Consider the following 17,127-nt stretch of genomic DNA (forward strand, 5'->3'; position numbering starts at 1 on the left):
TGATTCAGGGCCAGGTGCTCTTTGGTACAATTATTAGTTTCCATTACACGGGTTTTCATTTTCCGGAACGCTCGACCAATTTTGTTGTGAATTTCACACCGGATTTACAATCATGGGAACGCATTTCACCGTTTTATTCCGAAAAACATCGGGAGCAAGGTTCGGCACAGCGCGGTCGAATGCGCTGTTTTGCTGTGACTTGGTTTCCGTTTGGTTTACAGCGGGTGCTGATACGTGCTGTTTTCCGGCGATAGAATTAGAACCGCTGGATATAACTGCCTGTAAGGGAAAAGAGATTAAAGATGGTAATTGCTGACAACGGTTTTTTTTTTTTTAGAAAATATTATCTAACTTCTTGATTCTTTCTCCGTCAAAATTATTTTCATCTAAACTGATTCTCAATCTAACCAATTGATATACATTGTGTAGGTGCATGAAAGACGTATCTAGTATGATATATGAACCTTTATATATCTTACATTCTTTTATATTTCATGTCCATTTATATACCTCCCTAATGTATTAAGTGGACATGAAATATAAAAGAATGCAATACTTATATATAAAGGTTCATATATCATACTGAGTACGTCTTTCATATACCTACAAAGGTTCATATATCATACTGAATACGTCTGTCATGTACCTACAAAGGTTCATATATCATACTATGTCTGTCTTTCATGTACCTACAAAGGTTCATATATCGTACTGAATACGTCTGCCATGTCCCTACAAAGGTTCGTATATCATACTGAATACGTCTTTTATCTACCTACACATTGTACACATATTTCAAGCCATTTTATCACATGAGTACTCGATTAAGCACATGACTGCCAAATCCTTCTGGCATTTTGATCTTCCCAGGAAATTTCACAAGAGGGAACCGAATTCGAATCGCCATTCTGGCCTCTGATATTCATCTGTTTTGGCTTCTATAAAAAAAAAAAGATTCAAATGCTTTAACATTGTGCTTGTTAAATCTGTTTATTGCCAATCTTTTTATCTCTCAAAATCCCAGATCGGGATATTGATGCTTTCTAGAGTGTCATTTCTGGGAAATTAATTTTACATAACCCGTTTAAATTCTTGATAGCTAATGGGATCTCATTTTTTCCCTTGGCTAATTCAAGGAAAGTTTACGTATGAATTTTAATTTTAATGTGAAAATTTGTGCTTTATATTTGGATGAAATGTGAGGTCAAATTTTACGTAATTAGATTTGAAAAATATTGCCCGGATCGAAAATTTCTCGGAACCCAAAATCTCAAATCAGATGATAGCATAAGCCAAGTTGTTGAAGACTTGAATGATTGTATGGTTGATAATACTCAAATATGTAGATTTAAATGGAAAATATAATTGAAATTTATAAAATGCAACAATTTAAGGTCACACTAAAATTGACAGAAGCCATTCTGTGTAAATGACTAAATAGCGCAAATAATCCATTTGAATTGTTGTTTGTTTACCAGTATGCCTTAATAATGCATATATATGTATGTATGTATGTATGTATATATATATATATATATATATATATATATATATATATATATATATATATATATATATATATATATATATATATACATATATATATATATATATATATATAATATGTATATATATATGTATATATATATATAAATTTTATAAATAACTGAAGAACTTAAACGCTGAATAAAGGAAAGCTCAAACCTTAGAAACAGAGCGACGGAGTTATAATTGCCGAGACCAAGCAGCGCATGTTATACGAACGCAGTATGAGAATACTACTAATTAACAGAAACAGAGGTAATATAACAGGCGCTGTGAAACGGCCCTCTCCGCCTCCCAAAGCTTATTGCTCCACTACAGCGAAAGGTGACGTGACGCGGCTTCTCGCCGTGAAAAGAGTTGAAGAAGAGAGCTGGGGAACATTTTGGGATCTAGTTTAGAACTTGAGGTGCTCTCGTCTTTAGGTTATGAATGGCAAGGATTTTTAAAGGTTTCTCTTAAAGGAATATGTATCGTAGAGGACGCAGCCTCTGTGTTTTGGTGACATTCAAATGTACGTTATTCTCTGAAGAAACGCTAATCAAAAATCTTATTACTAAGCAGTTTGACATCATGTTGGCAGACGAAAATCGTAGACACATATTAGGGATAACTCTGAGATATTATTATTATTATTATTATTATTATTATTATTATTATTATTATTATTATTATTATTCATAATGAAGATATTATACTGATGACACGTGGGATAAATCCTGATGACATTTGGGATATACTAAACGTACCATTTTATTAACACTCCTGAATTTAAATGATACATCGCCGCTATTTTCGTGCCGCGACCACGTATAAATAAACGAATGGGTGGGAGATTTTCAAATTAGGAAACCGGGCATCCATTAATGGAGAAATGAGCTTTGGTGACGTAAATGCGACGAACGCCACAACAGCCTAATTGGCATTTATTACAACCAGTTTGCAGTCATAAAGGCTTTATGGGCTCTCAAATTTGCATCTCGGGAAAATTCATTCAGACGCGGGTTAATTCGCTTCGGGCAGACTCCCACAGAAAGTCGGAAAGGCGACTTTTTTTTTTTTTAGCCAAAAGTTAGCCATTCGCTTTTCGGAATCAGTGACCAGGTACTCTTTAGGATTCTGAAAGAATTTTTCGTGATGACAGATTCATTAAGCAGTACCGAGTTCTGTCTCATGTCTTGACAAAAGAATTTTTTTTTTAATATTCATTTTGGATTCTTAATTCGACTGCAAGTAAATGGTTGATGTTTTTACCATTTCTTGTGAAGAAATTTTTTTTTATTTTAGAAATTCTGTTTCGCAATTGCAGGCAACAAATCTCGATTTTTGCGTCTTTGATGTTAAATGCATCGTTTTCGCAAAATTCAAAATTTTGAATGTCTTTAATTCCTTAGAAAAGTAGGTAACATCCATTACGCCACATTTTAATGGAGATTGTTCTGGTCAAAAGGGGAAAACAAGCTTTACGAAATATCTCCCGGGAAGTTTTATATACCGGAAAACGTTCCAAACGCATAACTTATCTATCTTCCGGGAGCGCGTTTTCCGTACCAAAAAAATAAAAATTCACCGAAGTTCCTTCGGCGCAATCGAGTTTTCTGTACAGCCGCTACTGCGTATAATCAAGGCCACTGAAAATAGATCTATCATTCGGTGGTCTCGGTATAATTCTGTATGAGCCGCGGCCCATGGAACTCTAACCACGGCCCGGTGGTGGCTTCTCCTAAATCGCTGCCGGAAGCACGATTATGGCTAAATTTAACCTTAAATAAAATAAAAATACTGAGGCTAGAGGGCTGCAATTTGGTATGTTTGATGATTAGAGAGTGGATGATCAATATAGCAATTTGCAGCCCTCTAGCCTCAGTAGCTTTTAAGATCTGAGGGCGGACAGAAAAGTGCGGACGGACAGACAAAGCCGGCACAATAGTTTTCTTTTACAGAAAACTAAAAATTCAAAAATTCGCGTAGCGAAACTCGTGTAATGAAGATTCATACTCTTGTTACAAAGCATTAGTTGCCAAATATAAGAAAAAGAATGGAATATTATTCTCACCATTTTACAGCAAGTACCGGGATTTTTTCATATCACAGTAGTATGCCATCCACTCCATTTTGGGACAATTATGAAGTGAAAGATGATATCTCGAAATTCGGCGTTTGCGAGTACGATTTTGAACAGTCGGAATGAGTAATGATTTCCTCTTATTTACAGAGAAGTCGAGTTCTGTTTTCGACAGAGACTCGTTATTATTCTGGTTGCGAAACAGTCCGCCTTATTTTCTTGTAAACAGAAGTCTCGCCGTTTAGGAAACCAGTGTTTTTTTATTTTTTATTTAATGCAGAGGTCTCTGGGGAGAGAGGCAAACTACCTGCTTCTACCATTAAATAATAATATAACGAAATAGACAGTCATTATAATAACCACAATAACGCATGTTCAATTAAATCAGTAAGAAACTCTGGAATAGGCAAACTCTGGAATAGGCGGCGTAACAATAACAGTGACGCATCGCCAAATCAGCATAAAACAAAAACACTGACGAATTCGAGCGATGAAATAAGCAACAATTGCTTACTGGTGGAGCTCACCTTCTTCTTCTTCTTCTTCTTCTTCTTCTTCTTCTTCTTCTTCTTTCGACCTTATTAATCTCACTGTATAGCAGGGTCGGCCACTGGAGTCAACTTTCTCCATCTAATTCAATTCCTTTCATCTTCTTCACAATCGTGTTATTAATCACAGTTAGATATTTCTTAGTTACACGTTCTAGGAATTCTTGCATTCAGTCGATGAGAGCTTCGTATGCTCAATCATTTCTGCCCCGGAACTCTTCCTTCGAATGAAATCAACCAAAACGAACTTCTGAGTGCTTAGGAAAATTCCTATTGACCCTCTACGACAAAGGGGGAACCCGGAAGTGTCTAAACACATAGGAAACCGCTTATAGTTTAGTTTGTTCTCCAACTTGGTGGCTGCATGGAATCCGTGATATAAACTCTGGTTTAGATATTGTTGTTGCAGCCTTTGTGAAGTGGGAGGTCTGGGATCGCCACTGGGGAGGGGAGGGAAGGGGAGTCTAAAATCCTACAAGAACAGAATAGGGAGAGTGGTGGGGGGTGGGGTGGGTGGGGGAGTTTAAACCAAGGTCGAGACCTCGCAGCTTGCGAGAGATAATTACTGTTCCTTTGAACGATTCCCATTACCATCCGTTGTTTGACTTTATATGCCGTTTCCCTGGTCGGTTGTCTGACGTAGGCCGTTAGTTGTTCATTTGGTGGTGTGACTTTAGTATAAATGGGAATTCGATATGTATTTGTAATTTATTGTATTCGACGAAATGTTGCTAAACTCTCTCTCTCTCTCTCTCTCTCTCTCTCTCTCTCTCTCTCTCTCTCTCTCTCTCTCTCTCTCATTCTGTGCACATTCAGCGCCTGGAACTGATTTGATACATTTCAGAACACACGAAATGTTGTAATAGCCCCAATGCCCTCTTAACTTCTCGAATTCTTCGCGCTTTTTTGGATACGCGTGTCACTACAAAGCCTTAAGATCCAAGTGCAAGAAATAGGAAGAAATTATGGCTATTACTGTGCTAGCAACAGCCTTCTGACGTAAGCGAACTCTTCTCGGAAACGTTGAACTGTGTTTATCATATCACCCGATTCCATTCATCATCCTCACTTTCCTTGTGTACTTCTCCAGCCACTTCTTGTTGAACTATCATGTCCATTAACTCTGAATGTAACCGGTAGACTCTGCATATCCCAGCCTATAAAACAAAACTGCTTTGCACTGCGTCACGGTAGAGATCGTGGATTTACAACAGATTGGGATACGTAGGCTTGAAATCACTCCCTGTCATTCACTGTAGTTAGCGAATGGGGTTTAGTTCCCCGTGGAAAACACTTATATTGAAACCTCTGCCAAACGCTTCCAGATCCTTTAAAGTTGAATTACATTTGCTAATAGATGCGCAATAGTGTTGGTTCTCCCGTAATAGGATTTGTGGCTTTGCTTAATGCTTCCACGGCGGATGTTCAACAGATTTCCCTTATTTTTACCGTCACTGGTGCGGTAACTCGTTGTTGAAGCGGTGAGCATTCATGAATAGTATTATCTGAAGAAATTCTTTGATTATTTACATGTTTGCTGTCGCTGATTATGATTATTTTCGTATATTTCTTTGCTTCATTAACTCTTCTTATTCTTCCTTCGTGATTTCTTCTCGTTATTCATTCGACCCTCGCTGCTGGGAGAAAGAGCGCTGGTGAACTGGTACAATACATGAACACAATACCGGGGTCTAAGCGATGTCAGGCAGGGCAGCCGATCGGGACTACAAAGTCTACCCCCCAAAAGCCAAATCAAAGTCCTTCAACAAGAAGGCATCACGGCGACCCCATATAGAAATGGGAACAAGCTGGTAAGAAGAAGAAGATTCATTCGCTGGTAGTAAAGGTTGTGGTGAAGGTTGGTGGACGATGTTTGATGGTGGGAAATTTGGCTGGAAAGTTAAAAGATCGATTAAAATATAGTTTTTTCCGGTAGATCATGAATTAAATACAAAAACGCGCGGAAACACATCCAAAATCAACCAGGCCACAGACGCATGAGCTAAATGCAAACCGAAAAAAAACAGGGCTAAAGTAAAGATAATCATGTTAACAGAATTTGTTGGTTGTAACAGAGTTTCGACTACAAAATACATTTATTTGGTATAACCCCCCTCTCTCTCTCTCTCTCTCTCTCTCTCTCTCTCTCTCTCTCTCTCTCTCTCTCTCTGTTTGCAGGGGCGACCTATGCATGACGGTATGTCAGTATGTAGTTCACATTTTCCATAATATTTGTTTGGAAATGTTCATGGGGTGAGTTTGAAGTTTGAGAATAGAGCAAATATCGCTGAGGCTTTACCCAAATACATATTTTTTAGTTCTTCCTTTCGTTGTGGGAACGAAATTGTATTTTCATATTATTTGTGGTGGAGTTTACGAAAATGATAATAGGTTATGAAGATAGATTTAGATTAAATTTAATACATATTTTGCTTTGCATGAATTTTTATTTTTTTTTTTAAGAAAATGTGAAAAATTGGCAAGCATCTCAGGATACTGAGATTTAGTCTCCAGACTGGATGTTTATATTATGGCCATTTTCGAAACCTAAGTTACAGCTAGGGGCCGAAGGGACGCTGCAAAGAACCTTAAGTGGTGCCTACAGTGAACCGCGTTTGGTGCACTGACGGCGTCCCCCTCCCAAAACCCCCCACGGGCGTTTTTTACGTATGCTGACGTCCAGTGATTTGATTTATGCATAAACATCATAAAAGCAACATAGCAGAGCTCCTTCTAACGAAATATCCGGTCCACCTCAAGGTCCAGTTTTCGGAGAAAGATGCCCATAAAAAAAGAAAAATACCCCATGTGCTTAATTACTCTGAAAGTTTCAGAGGCAGCCCGATATACACCGACCCCCAAGTTTCTCGCTGGCCTTCATCGACAGGAAGTGGGGCATCATTAACATTTATGTCAGAAAACTTTTCGGGCGGCCTCTTCCTGCAGCCACAACGGGGGGACGAAGTGATTCCTTTTCATTTTTAGTTTTCTGTAAAGGGAAACTATTGAGTTGGCTATTTAACGTCTGTCCGTCCGCGCTTTTTCTGTCCGCCGTCAGGTCTTGGAAACTACTGAGGCTAGAGGTCTGCTAATTGGTATGTTGATCATCCACCCTCCAGTCATCAAACATACCAAATTGCAGCCTTGTAGCCTCAGTAGTTTTTATTTTATCTAAGGTTAAAGTTAGCCGTGATCGTAAATATAATATATATATATATATATATATATATATATATATATATATATATATATATATATATATATATATATATATATATATATATAGAGATATATATATAGAGAGAGAGAGAGAGAGAGAGAGAGAGAGAGAGAGAGAGATGAGCAAAACTATTGTTCATCTAACAGATAGTAAAAATATTTTTAAAGAAACTATATATTTATATATATTACATACATACACACATGTATGTATGTAAGTATAAATAGTTTGTTTAAAAATATTTTTGACCGTCAGATGAGCAACAGTTTATGCAAGAATACAATTATACAAGGTTGGAAGGTCAGTTGTCAAAGTTGTCAGTCACCGTACACAGAACTGCATCTCGTCATTATCATCACATCTTGGAAACTTTCTTCAAATTTCTTCGTGTTCCTCTTCTTCTTCTTCTTCTTCTTCTTCTTCTTCTTCTTCTTCTTCCCTTTCTCTCCGAGTAATCGCAATCCAAACAGAGCGAAATTGCTCCCCCTTTTCGTCGATGTTGTTTAGAAGCGGAAAAATGTCTCGGCGTCCGCTTTTTGATCGCTGCAACGGAAGGAGGAGGAGAGGAGTTGACACAAAAAGAATAAACAGCTCAAAGAAGAACTGATTCGCTTGTATTGTGCGTGAGAGAGAGAGAGAGAGAGAGAGAGAGAGAGAGAGAGAGAGAGAGAGAGAGAGAGGGTGAATGTTCGCATTCAGGTCGTATTTACGAAGAGCATACGCAATGATCAGGTTACAATGGCGGGCTCAGAAGCCCCAGACAAGAATCTGTTGCGAGCTGGTTTATTGACTGTGCAACTTGCAGGAAAATTGCCTTAAAATGTTGCGAGGCCTTTATTGCCGAGGTTTATTTAGATTAGAAGGCTTCTCGTAGCACAAGAGAAACTTCTGTAATTCATTCTCTCTCTCTCTCTCTCTCTCTCTCTCTCTCTCTCTCTCTCTCTCTCTCTCTCTCTCTCTCTCTCCTTGTGCGTATTTACCTTGTATGAATTTTTATTATATTTACGGATCTTAACAGTTTTTGTTTAGAGGGCCGTGATTAATGAGGCCTCGGCCACCGATGAAACTTGAATTAGTTACCAAAAAGCAGGCGTGATTGGTACAGACAAAATCACAAGATTCAGTTCCTTTAAATTTGTCTCGTTTTATAGCGTTCTTCATGCAAGTAAGTTATGTTAATACTGATTGCTAGATAGCAGAGTACAGACATAGTTGAATGTATGAAAGACAGTATTAGTGATAGAAAAACAAACATGAAAATAAAAAATACCATGTTAATTTATCAGTTAACAAAAATCCCAATAGCCTCTTAATTTCAATTCTCACTGTGAGTCTGAAGATGTTCATAAAACAATATATATATATATATATATATATATATATATATATATATATATATATATATATATATATATATATATATATAGGAATTGCTGTCTTTAATTTTGTCCCATGCATAGCAACCCTTGCAGCGCGCGTGACTTACCGAAGCAACGTGGCCTTTGATATTAAAACTAGCTGACCGCAAGAGAAGATAATGTCCATTCCATAAATCAGGGGACTCTAGATATTGTTGTCCTTTTGTTGTTTGTCGTCTCAGCGATCCTACAGATGAGGATGGGAGAACAATGAAGTCAATGTTACTACCTTCCCATGTACTCTGCCGAGCCTCAAAAAAAAAACTGTTCATTGACTTAAAAGTAATGCTTCATGATTATAAAATGTATATATCTTTGCAATAGTCTTGTAAATCTGCTCTCTCTCTCTCTCTCTCTCTCTCTCTCTCTCTCTCTCTCTCTCTCTCTCTCTCTCTCTCTCGATATGGTTTCCAGTATTCGAAAAGGGGAAATTGCTGGCGACGTATTGAAGTCTGTTCCACTCACTCCTCTCTTGTACACACTTCTACCCTTTCCCGCCCGGTTTTTTTTAAACTGGGAGCTCAACCTCCAGCTTCCTACCTTTATGCAAGTCTGCTCCCAGAGGTTCGTTTTTCCTGTCGTGCACAGCCCAGCGTCGTGCAATTGAAAATGTAGACTATAACTTCCTGCAAGACGAGATAAAGAAAAAAAAAAAAAAAAGGTCGTAATATTCTGGTCTTGTTCTCTCGGTGAGTCTAACGCTTTGCTGCTAATGTTAATTTGATGTTCATGGTCTGCAGTAATCAATGAGGGACTTTTTCGCCATTTAAGGTCTTTTCTCAGATCCCAAATATCTCCCTTCAGTAAATGATCCTCTCCCCTTACTCAGGTTAGTGGTACTTTTCCAGCCACGTACGAGAATTAGACTTATTCGGTTTTATATAATATTGTCTTTTTCTGTTCAGTGGAAACTTGCCACTGGGCTTGTTCCATAAAAACGTACGCTCATATTAATAAGATAGTAATGATTATTGTTATTGTTATGATAAAGAGAAAGCACTGCGAGAAGGGGCTTTTTCCACGTTGCCGGGCTTTCTCCCCAAAGTAAAAAGTATCGTACACAACGGCTGAAAGCGGCTGCCAGGTATTACACTGACATTAATCGCAAGAACATGGAAATACTTTTAGAACGGCTTTGGGGCTATTGCCATTATTATTATTATTATTATATTATTATTATTATTTAGTTTTAAGAAATCCATAGAGATTAGATGCAGGAAAACGACCATACCAGCTCTTGAGTATAAATGGTTTAAGTGTATCTGTACCTCGTTAGCTGCTGCGTAGGCCTATGTTACCGAAATCGAGAGTTATGAAGGTGCATGCATTCACACACCATAGTCATTAATAATAATAATAATAATAATAATAATATAATAATAATAATAATAATAATAAGAGTCTTTCACCGCTGTTTTTCCGAAACCATTCCTGTCGGAATATATTTCCCTCTCAAGAAACCCTCACTTTGTTTTGCGGTGGTGTCTCCGAACTCATTTCGCCGGCTAATCCATTACATTGTCACCTAACATGTTTTTCTCTCTCTCTCTCTCTCTCTCTCTCTCTCTCTCTCTCTCTCTCTGAAGAACGATGAAAGTAGAGTTGGTTTTACATTACAATCGTATTACAGAAGAATTTTAATACATTCATGGAGCGAGAATTGAAGTTGTTCGGAAAAGAATGGTGAAGTTTAATGTTTTTCATCAATTTTATTTTCTATAAATGCCCTGAAAATAAGATGAGAGAAGCAGCGCTTCTCTTGCATTTTGTTATTGAAGAGTAAATGGGGTCTATGAGTCTAAGTCTGGATCGGAATTCATTGAAAGACATCTGTGCAAGATTCTGTCTAAGAAAAGATAGTAACTGGACCTGAAATTAAAATGAAATTCCATGTGAACTGAAAATTTATTTAATTTTATGCATAGTTTATACAAAGAGTAACTCAAGTTCGTTAGAAATTTATTCCGTCTCCAGACAGATAAACGATAGTGAAATTCATCTGTAATTCATTTAATTCGCATCTTAGTTAAAGTATAAATGAGATGTGTGTGTTTGTGTATGTACTAACCACAAACCCATACATGGACTGTGCGTGTTCTTTGTGAGCTAAGAAGAACGATATTATGTTCGTGAAGTTAAAGAAAAAATGTCGACAAAGGCCTGGTGACAGTCCCAGTGAAATAAAGAAAAAAAGCCCTATTCTGGCATACGGAATTATAAAAGAAATGCGAGTAGGCCTATTGATGCATAAACGCTGCCTCCACTTGTTCTGCTAGACTCTATTCAGGTGCTGAGCGTATTTAGAATAGGGGAAGCATCGCAGGAAAGGAAGAAAAAAGGCAAATTTATGATAACGGCTTCCTCTTTTCGTTCTCTCCGACCAATTTGTAAGACCACATTGTGCTCGTTCAGAGACCGGGGGAGGAGATAAACCTGAAATTGGTCCATGTGCCCAAAGTCATTCTGTTTTGGCCTAGCAATTTTCCGCTAATCTTGACTGAAATGAGACAAAATTCATATCTACGGGGGATCTCCCAGGATTCCTTTGAAATGATTCCTCCTGAGCCCAATAGAAGCCAGGGGGACATGACAATATCCTCAAGGAGGAGCCGCGGCGCTTTTGGCGTGGGATTGTCCGTCGCAGGATTTTCAATTTTCTCTTTAGGCGTTTTTTCCCTTCCCCAGAGACCTTTTTTTCTTTTCTTCTTCTTCTTCTTCTTCTTCTTCTTCGTTCTTTCTTTCTTTTCCTTTTACGTTCGCGTCTGTCCTTCATGCATCGCAGATTTTTAATTTTACTTACTGGTTTATTAGCTTTAGCTATGTCTGCGTTTAATATGGAGTTTGTAGTTGGATTTTTATATTTATATACCTAAACACACACGCACTCATATCCTTACATACACATACATACATCTATAAAATTTATATATACGTATTTTCTTAAACATTCATATTCTCCTTTTCAGAGGTCATTCATGTTGAATTATCCTCATTCATAGTTACAACTCTTTTTGAAATAGTCGTTTGATAACTTGATGGGGAATATCCTGAAATTGATTAAATTTTTGTCTTTCGTGCCAACAGTACTGTTGGCAATGAGTTAATCGTTTACTAGCCTTATAAACAATTAGAATGGATCAGATGAGGCTCGACTCAAGCAAAATATAAACAGTTAAGTTGATTTTGTAGTGAACTCCCTATCCATGTTTCACTAAATTTTTTTCTACAGAATTTTACTTTACCATTCAGCCCCAAACTTCCTTTTTCGAAGCTTTTCATAAACATCGTCTGATGTTGCCAGAAGGCTTTGTTATTATTAGTAAGTGATTACACTATCATTGCCACACGTTTTAGATCTTTCGTTTTACTCTGGTTAGATGGTTGCTGCAGGTTTTCAGAATTTGATCCTCTATACAAATTAGGTCAAAGTGACAATGCCCTTTTACAAGCAATAGTAACAGAGATAAGACCGGCGAGGTCAAATATGCTATTTGACGACCATTCGTAAGTCATATTTCAATACACTAGTGGATCCAGAAAAAAAAAAAAAAAAAAAAAAAAATATATATATATATATATATATATATATATATATATATATATATATATATATATATATATATATATATATATATATTATATATTTCTGTAATAGATTTATTATTTTTTCCCATTTTTATATTCCTCATTTATGTTGTTATCTAAATCTTCAACATTATTATTTTGTCATTATTTTTCATGGGGTGGGGGGGCCACGTGCCTAGGTGCCCCCACCCCGGATCCATTAGTGTTTCAATAGTATGGTAAGGTGTTGAGGGGGGAAAGAAGGCTGATGTGGACCTGTGGATTTGGACCAACCAGTCGAGACAGGTGCTGCTTTAATTTTTTTTTTTTTTACTCAACACAACTACATTTCTATATTTATATGATTATCGTTCTTGATTTATGAGTCTTCAGTGTTCGGACTTCAATGTGTATATTTATCTATTTACTTTTTTCTTTAGTTTCTACATATGGGCATTATTGGACATCATTGCTTTTGATGCTTGCTTAGAAAGTTAAGGGCCTTTTGAACTGCTTCATATGGGTATGCAAATGTTGAATAATGGTAATGGGGACGTGAGCTACAATATGACGTATGGTGAGAATAATTCAAAGTATATCTGTGCCTCTCAATTGTGAACACATTTCTTTTATCATTTAGAATTTGTTGAGAACCACATCAGGAAATACAAAACGAACAAGGAAGAGCTTCAGTTGTATTTGGTCAAAGGATAGAGAGAAGCCTCTCTCTCTCTCTCTCTCTCTCTCTCTCTCTCTCTCTCTCTCTCTCTCTCTCTCTCTCTCTCTCTCAAATATCCCCGGGCAGTGGAAAAGCTTTCCTGGCGGTGGACTTTGTATCTTCCCCGGGAGATAATTGGTGGAGGAGATCATCTCTTTCGGGAAGCGAAAGGAGAGGATTTGAGTTTTCGGTCAAGATCACTTTTATGATAAGGAAGGAAATGCGCTGTGAAATAATACGCCTCTCTCTCTCTTTGTCTGTCGTCGTTCGACTGGAGTCCTAAATTGTTCCTAAGGGATCGGACGCGTTCCAGCTCCGGAACATTGAACAGTTTGTCTTGGATGTTTCGTTGCGTTGGGGTTACATGCATCATTTCACGCGGATTCCGATCGACTCCCGGATGGGTCTTTGTCCGCCTTCGTTCAGTGCTGAATATTTTTTTTTGTATTTTGGCAAGATTCTTGTGTACTTGTATCATTTCGGTATGCGCTGTCTCCTTGCAAATTGCTTTGTAAATAATTCATCAAGCCTTTATTATGATTAACCGTGGAGAGTTGCCTAAACTTTCTAATTAGTTCATTCTATCTTTTGCAGGGTTCTTGAATACCAGTGACGGATAAACTGACAAGGCGATTATGGGTAAGTTTTATTCGAAATCATATTGGTTGTATGAATATATATACATATATTAAATATGTGTCATTTTACTCACAGACACACTTAGATCCATCGTTCCATAACACACAAAGATGGCGGCACTCTGAGTAAATAAATAGTAGTAGTAGTAGTAGAGTGGCAGACACAAACCTTTGCAACTGCTCCGCGTTGTGTACATCGCGATCTCATTCGCCCTTCCCCTCGCCCTCTCTCATAGCTTCGGAATCTGTCAAAACAAAAACCATCCCGGGAGACTTACCGACAGGAAAACTCCTTAGGAAGAGCCGGCCGGTAATGGAAGTGATTGGGAAGTTTGTTCATTTTATGGTCTATACACCGCTCCGCATCCCTGGGTCCTGAACGCGTTCTGGTCTCTGTGAGACACTCTGCTGCACAAACTATAACCCTAATCAGTTACTGTTATTATTATTATTATTATTATTATTATTATTATTATTATTATTATTATTATTATTATTATTATATTATTTGCGTCGTTGCTTTTGCTCGTATTTTCGATGTCCGTTCTTGTATATTTGTTTAATCTAGACTGAGATGACTCTATATACTTTTTTTATTTAATGTTTGTTTGATTATGATACATCAAGGCCGCCACTAACGTTCAGTTATACCTGCGCAGTTATGCCTGTGCAGGCAAAAAACTGGTCGTTAGTGGGTTCAGTTTTGCTTGCGTAGGGCGACTGCGCAGGTATAACTGAACGTTAGTGGGCGACCTTTAGATTATTATTTTCATCATGGCTGTGTTCCTTAATCACAATGGATTCTGAATAAGGAAATTACTTTCTCAAAATTAATATTCCTGCTATGCACCTTTATCAGTATCTATACCCTTTTGATGATGATGATGATGGATTTTTGAGTACTTAAATTTACTTTGGACATTTTTTCCATAAATTCCTCAGACCTGATCGTGTCTAATATTTGCTGTCGCTTCTTATATCTCATATGGACTTCCATCTCGCTCGGCAAACTTGGAAGTTCTTCGTTGATATTGATTTTGTAACGCAATTCCAACCTACAATCGTCAATTATTTCAAATTCCAGATACGATCTGTTTTCTTATCCTTCAACTTTGCACCTTTGTCTGTGGCGTTTTTCAGCATTTTCTCACATTCACTACATCTACAGTATATAGTTATTTAACAGCCAAGGAGACATTTCACTTATATAATAGTCTTAGACCTTTTGCATAAGGCACAGTCACCCTCTGCGTGATACCATTGCAATTTTAGGTAAATCATTAAACATTTATTTTGCAAGGCATTTTTGTTTCATCATGAATATATATTTCAGCCTGAAGATACCATTCTCTCTCTCTCTCTCTCTCTCTCTCTCTCTCTCTCTCTCTCTCTCTCTCTCTCTCTCTCTCTCTCTCTGTGGAGCTGTCATTTTCCAAAGCCAATGACAGACTGACCCCTTCAAAGAACGACTTAGCTCCTACTGGGCATTTATCTTTTATTATTTTTGCTAAAGTCACTGTAGATTTTGTTCTTCCTATCCTCCATAAAAACATCTTCATTATATTTATTTATTATTCGACAGTTGTGCATCTCTTTCACTATCCCGCCTTTAAAATATTATCTCACTTAACCTAAACTATATTATTCATTTCCTTTTCATATCATGTGAATTACTCCTAGCTTCTTGTAAAGAAATGAGAGACAGCACTCTTCTTCAAGACGCCCCTCCCGCTCTTGAAAGTTTACAACAGAGGCGCCCCTTACTACAGAGTACAGCCTGTGAAACTTCTTGGAAGTTATGCTTACGCAACGTCTGTGTGTATTTATTCAGAGAATGATTTTGTGTCCGTTGGCAGCTTTATTTTCATATCAAGACGTCAGCTGTAACGTTTCCACTTTAGACAGAGGATCGAAGAATTAGTTTTTCCACTGTATCTGTTTGCATAACGACGTATAACGGCCCTGCGTTTGTCTGTAATGTTTCTCATTTAATGCGCAAGACACATATCAGTCATATTTTAATGCTTTCTTATTGCAGTGAAACATTTTTTTGTAGACAAAATTGTCAGTTTCAGCAACGGGAAAATATAGAATAAAATACATTATGCTGTTACGAATACAAGGTATATGTAGACCAAGGAATTGGTAACAGTGAGAAGGAACCGAACGTTGAGCATGAACTTCCTCTATAAAAATTATAGTACTACCTCGTTGATTTGATCCAGCCCATTTTGATATATTATTGACTTTTATCAGTAAAAGAGGGCTTTTTAAGTGCGTTGTTCAGTTGTAAGATTTCAGTAAGTAAACGAAAAAATTTGTTAGGTAAGGAAAATCTTTTGCATGAGGCAAATGTATGCAGAATTGAGAAAGCGAGACGATAGAGAAAGCTAAATGGTAGTAAAGTGCGCGCACCATAAAAGTTCTAACCTTACTCGAGAGATGATTTTCTCTGGGGGGCCGTTAGAACATTCTGGAGAATAGTTGTGTTAAGGAGAATTGTGCCATGAAAATGCAGTGGAATTTAAAGAATTTTAGCAAAAGAGAGAGAGGGGTCTTTTGTCCTCATCCACAATTGGCACTTTGACTGTGACACCTGGGAGGTATAAATTGAAAGTAAGCCTTTATACTCCTTCCATTGGCAACATTTTTAATTGATGTCTGTCTGTCATGAAGCTGAAAAACAAAAGTCAAGCCAGAATTGTGCGCCAGGTGTCGACGGATGCGTTAGTTTGCGTATACTCACAAGAATAACAAAGAATTATGCTTTCATGTTCAACAAAAAAAAAAAGTACTAAACAATATGTAACTCTACTGTTTTTAAAACTGTTAACGTAAGATAAAAAAATATTACCACATATGCAGAGATACAATAGATTTCTTTTTAATACAGAGTGCATGCTCTTTGGGTCTAAATTGTGTGCATGTATATATATACATATATATTTATATATGTGTATATACACATATATGCATATATTATACATACATACATACATAGATGGATAGATAGATAGATATACACATTACAATTAGGAAATCAAGGAAGAGATTATGAAAAATTTAAACCTTTAGAAATCTACTAGAAATGCGCAATTTGATTATTCATATTGTTTGTTCCTGTATTAGATTACGCGTTCTTATAATCTCTGCAGTATATAGACGAAAAAGATGATGGTCACAGGAGTGCAGGGACGTTTAAAGATGATACGATAATAATAATAATAATAATAAAATAATAATAATAATAATAATAATAATATAATAATTATCCATAAAAAAAAGAGGCTGCATCGTGCAGATTAATATTTTCCAATAACTGATAACTCCTTTCCTGCTGTAAACGAAATTTTCTAACACTCTCCCAAAAACCAGATGTCAAATTTCACCAACAAAAGGTTATGCGTGAAGAAT

General features: G+C 37.0%; 1 long non-coding RNA gene across 2 annotated transcripts in view; it reads left to right on the forward strand.

Annotated features, from left to right (window-relative positions):
• LOC136832482 (uncharacterized) overlaps nucleotides 1-17,127 on the forward strand; it is a 158,308-nt gene that overhangs the window by 137,108 nt on the left and 4,073 nt on the right. For both annotated transcript variants that reach the window (XR_010851232.1, XR_010851231.1), the window contains exon 3: nucleotides 13,670-13,714. This is a non-coding gene — a long non-coding RNA (uncharacterized lncRNA). The remainder of the gene's footprint in view (nucleotides 1-13,669; nucleotides 13,715-17,127) is intronic.

This window comes from Macrobrachium rosenbergii, chromosome 50, assembly GCF_040412425.1.
Source record: "Macrobrachium rosenbergii isolate ZJJX-2024 chromosome 50, ASM4041242v1, whole genome shotgun sequence".
Lineage (NCBI taxonomy): Eukaryota > Metazoa > Arthropoda > Malacostraca > Decapoda > Palaemonidae > Macrobrachium > Macrobrachium rosenbergii.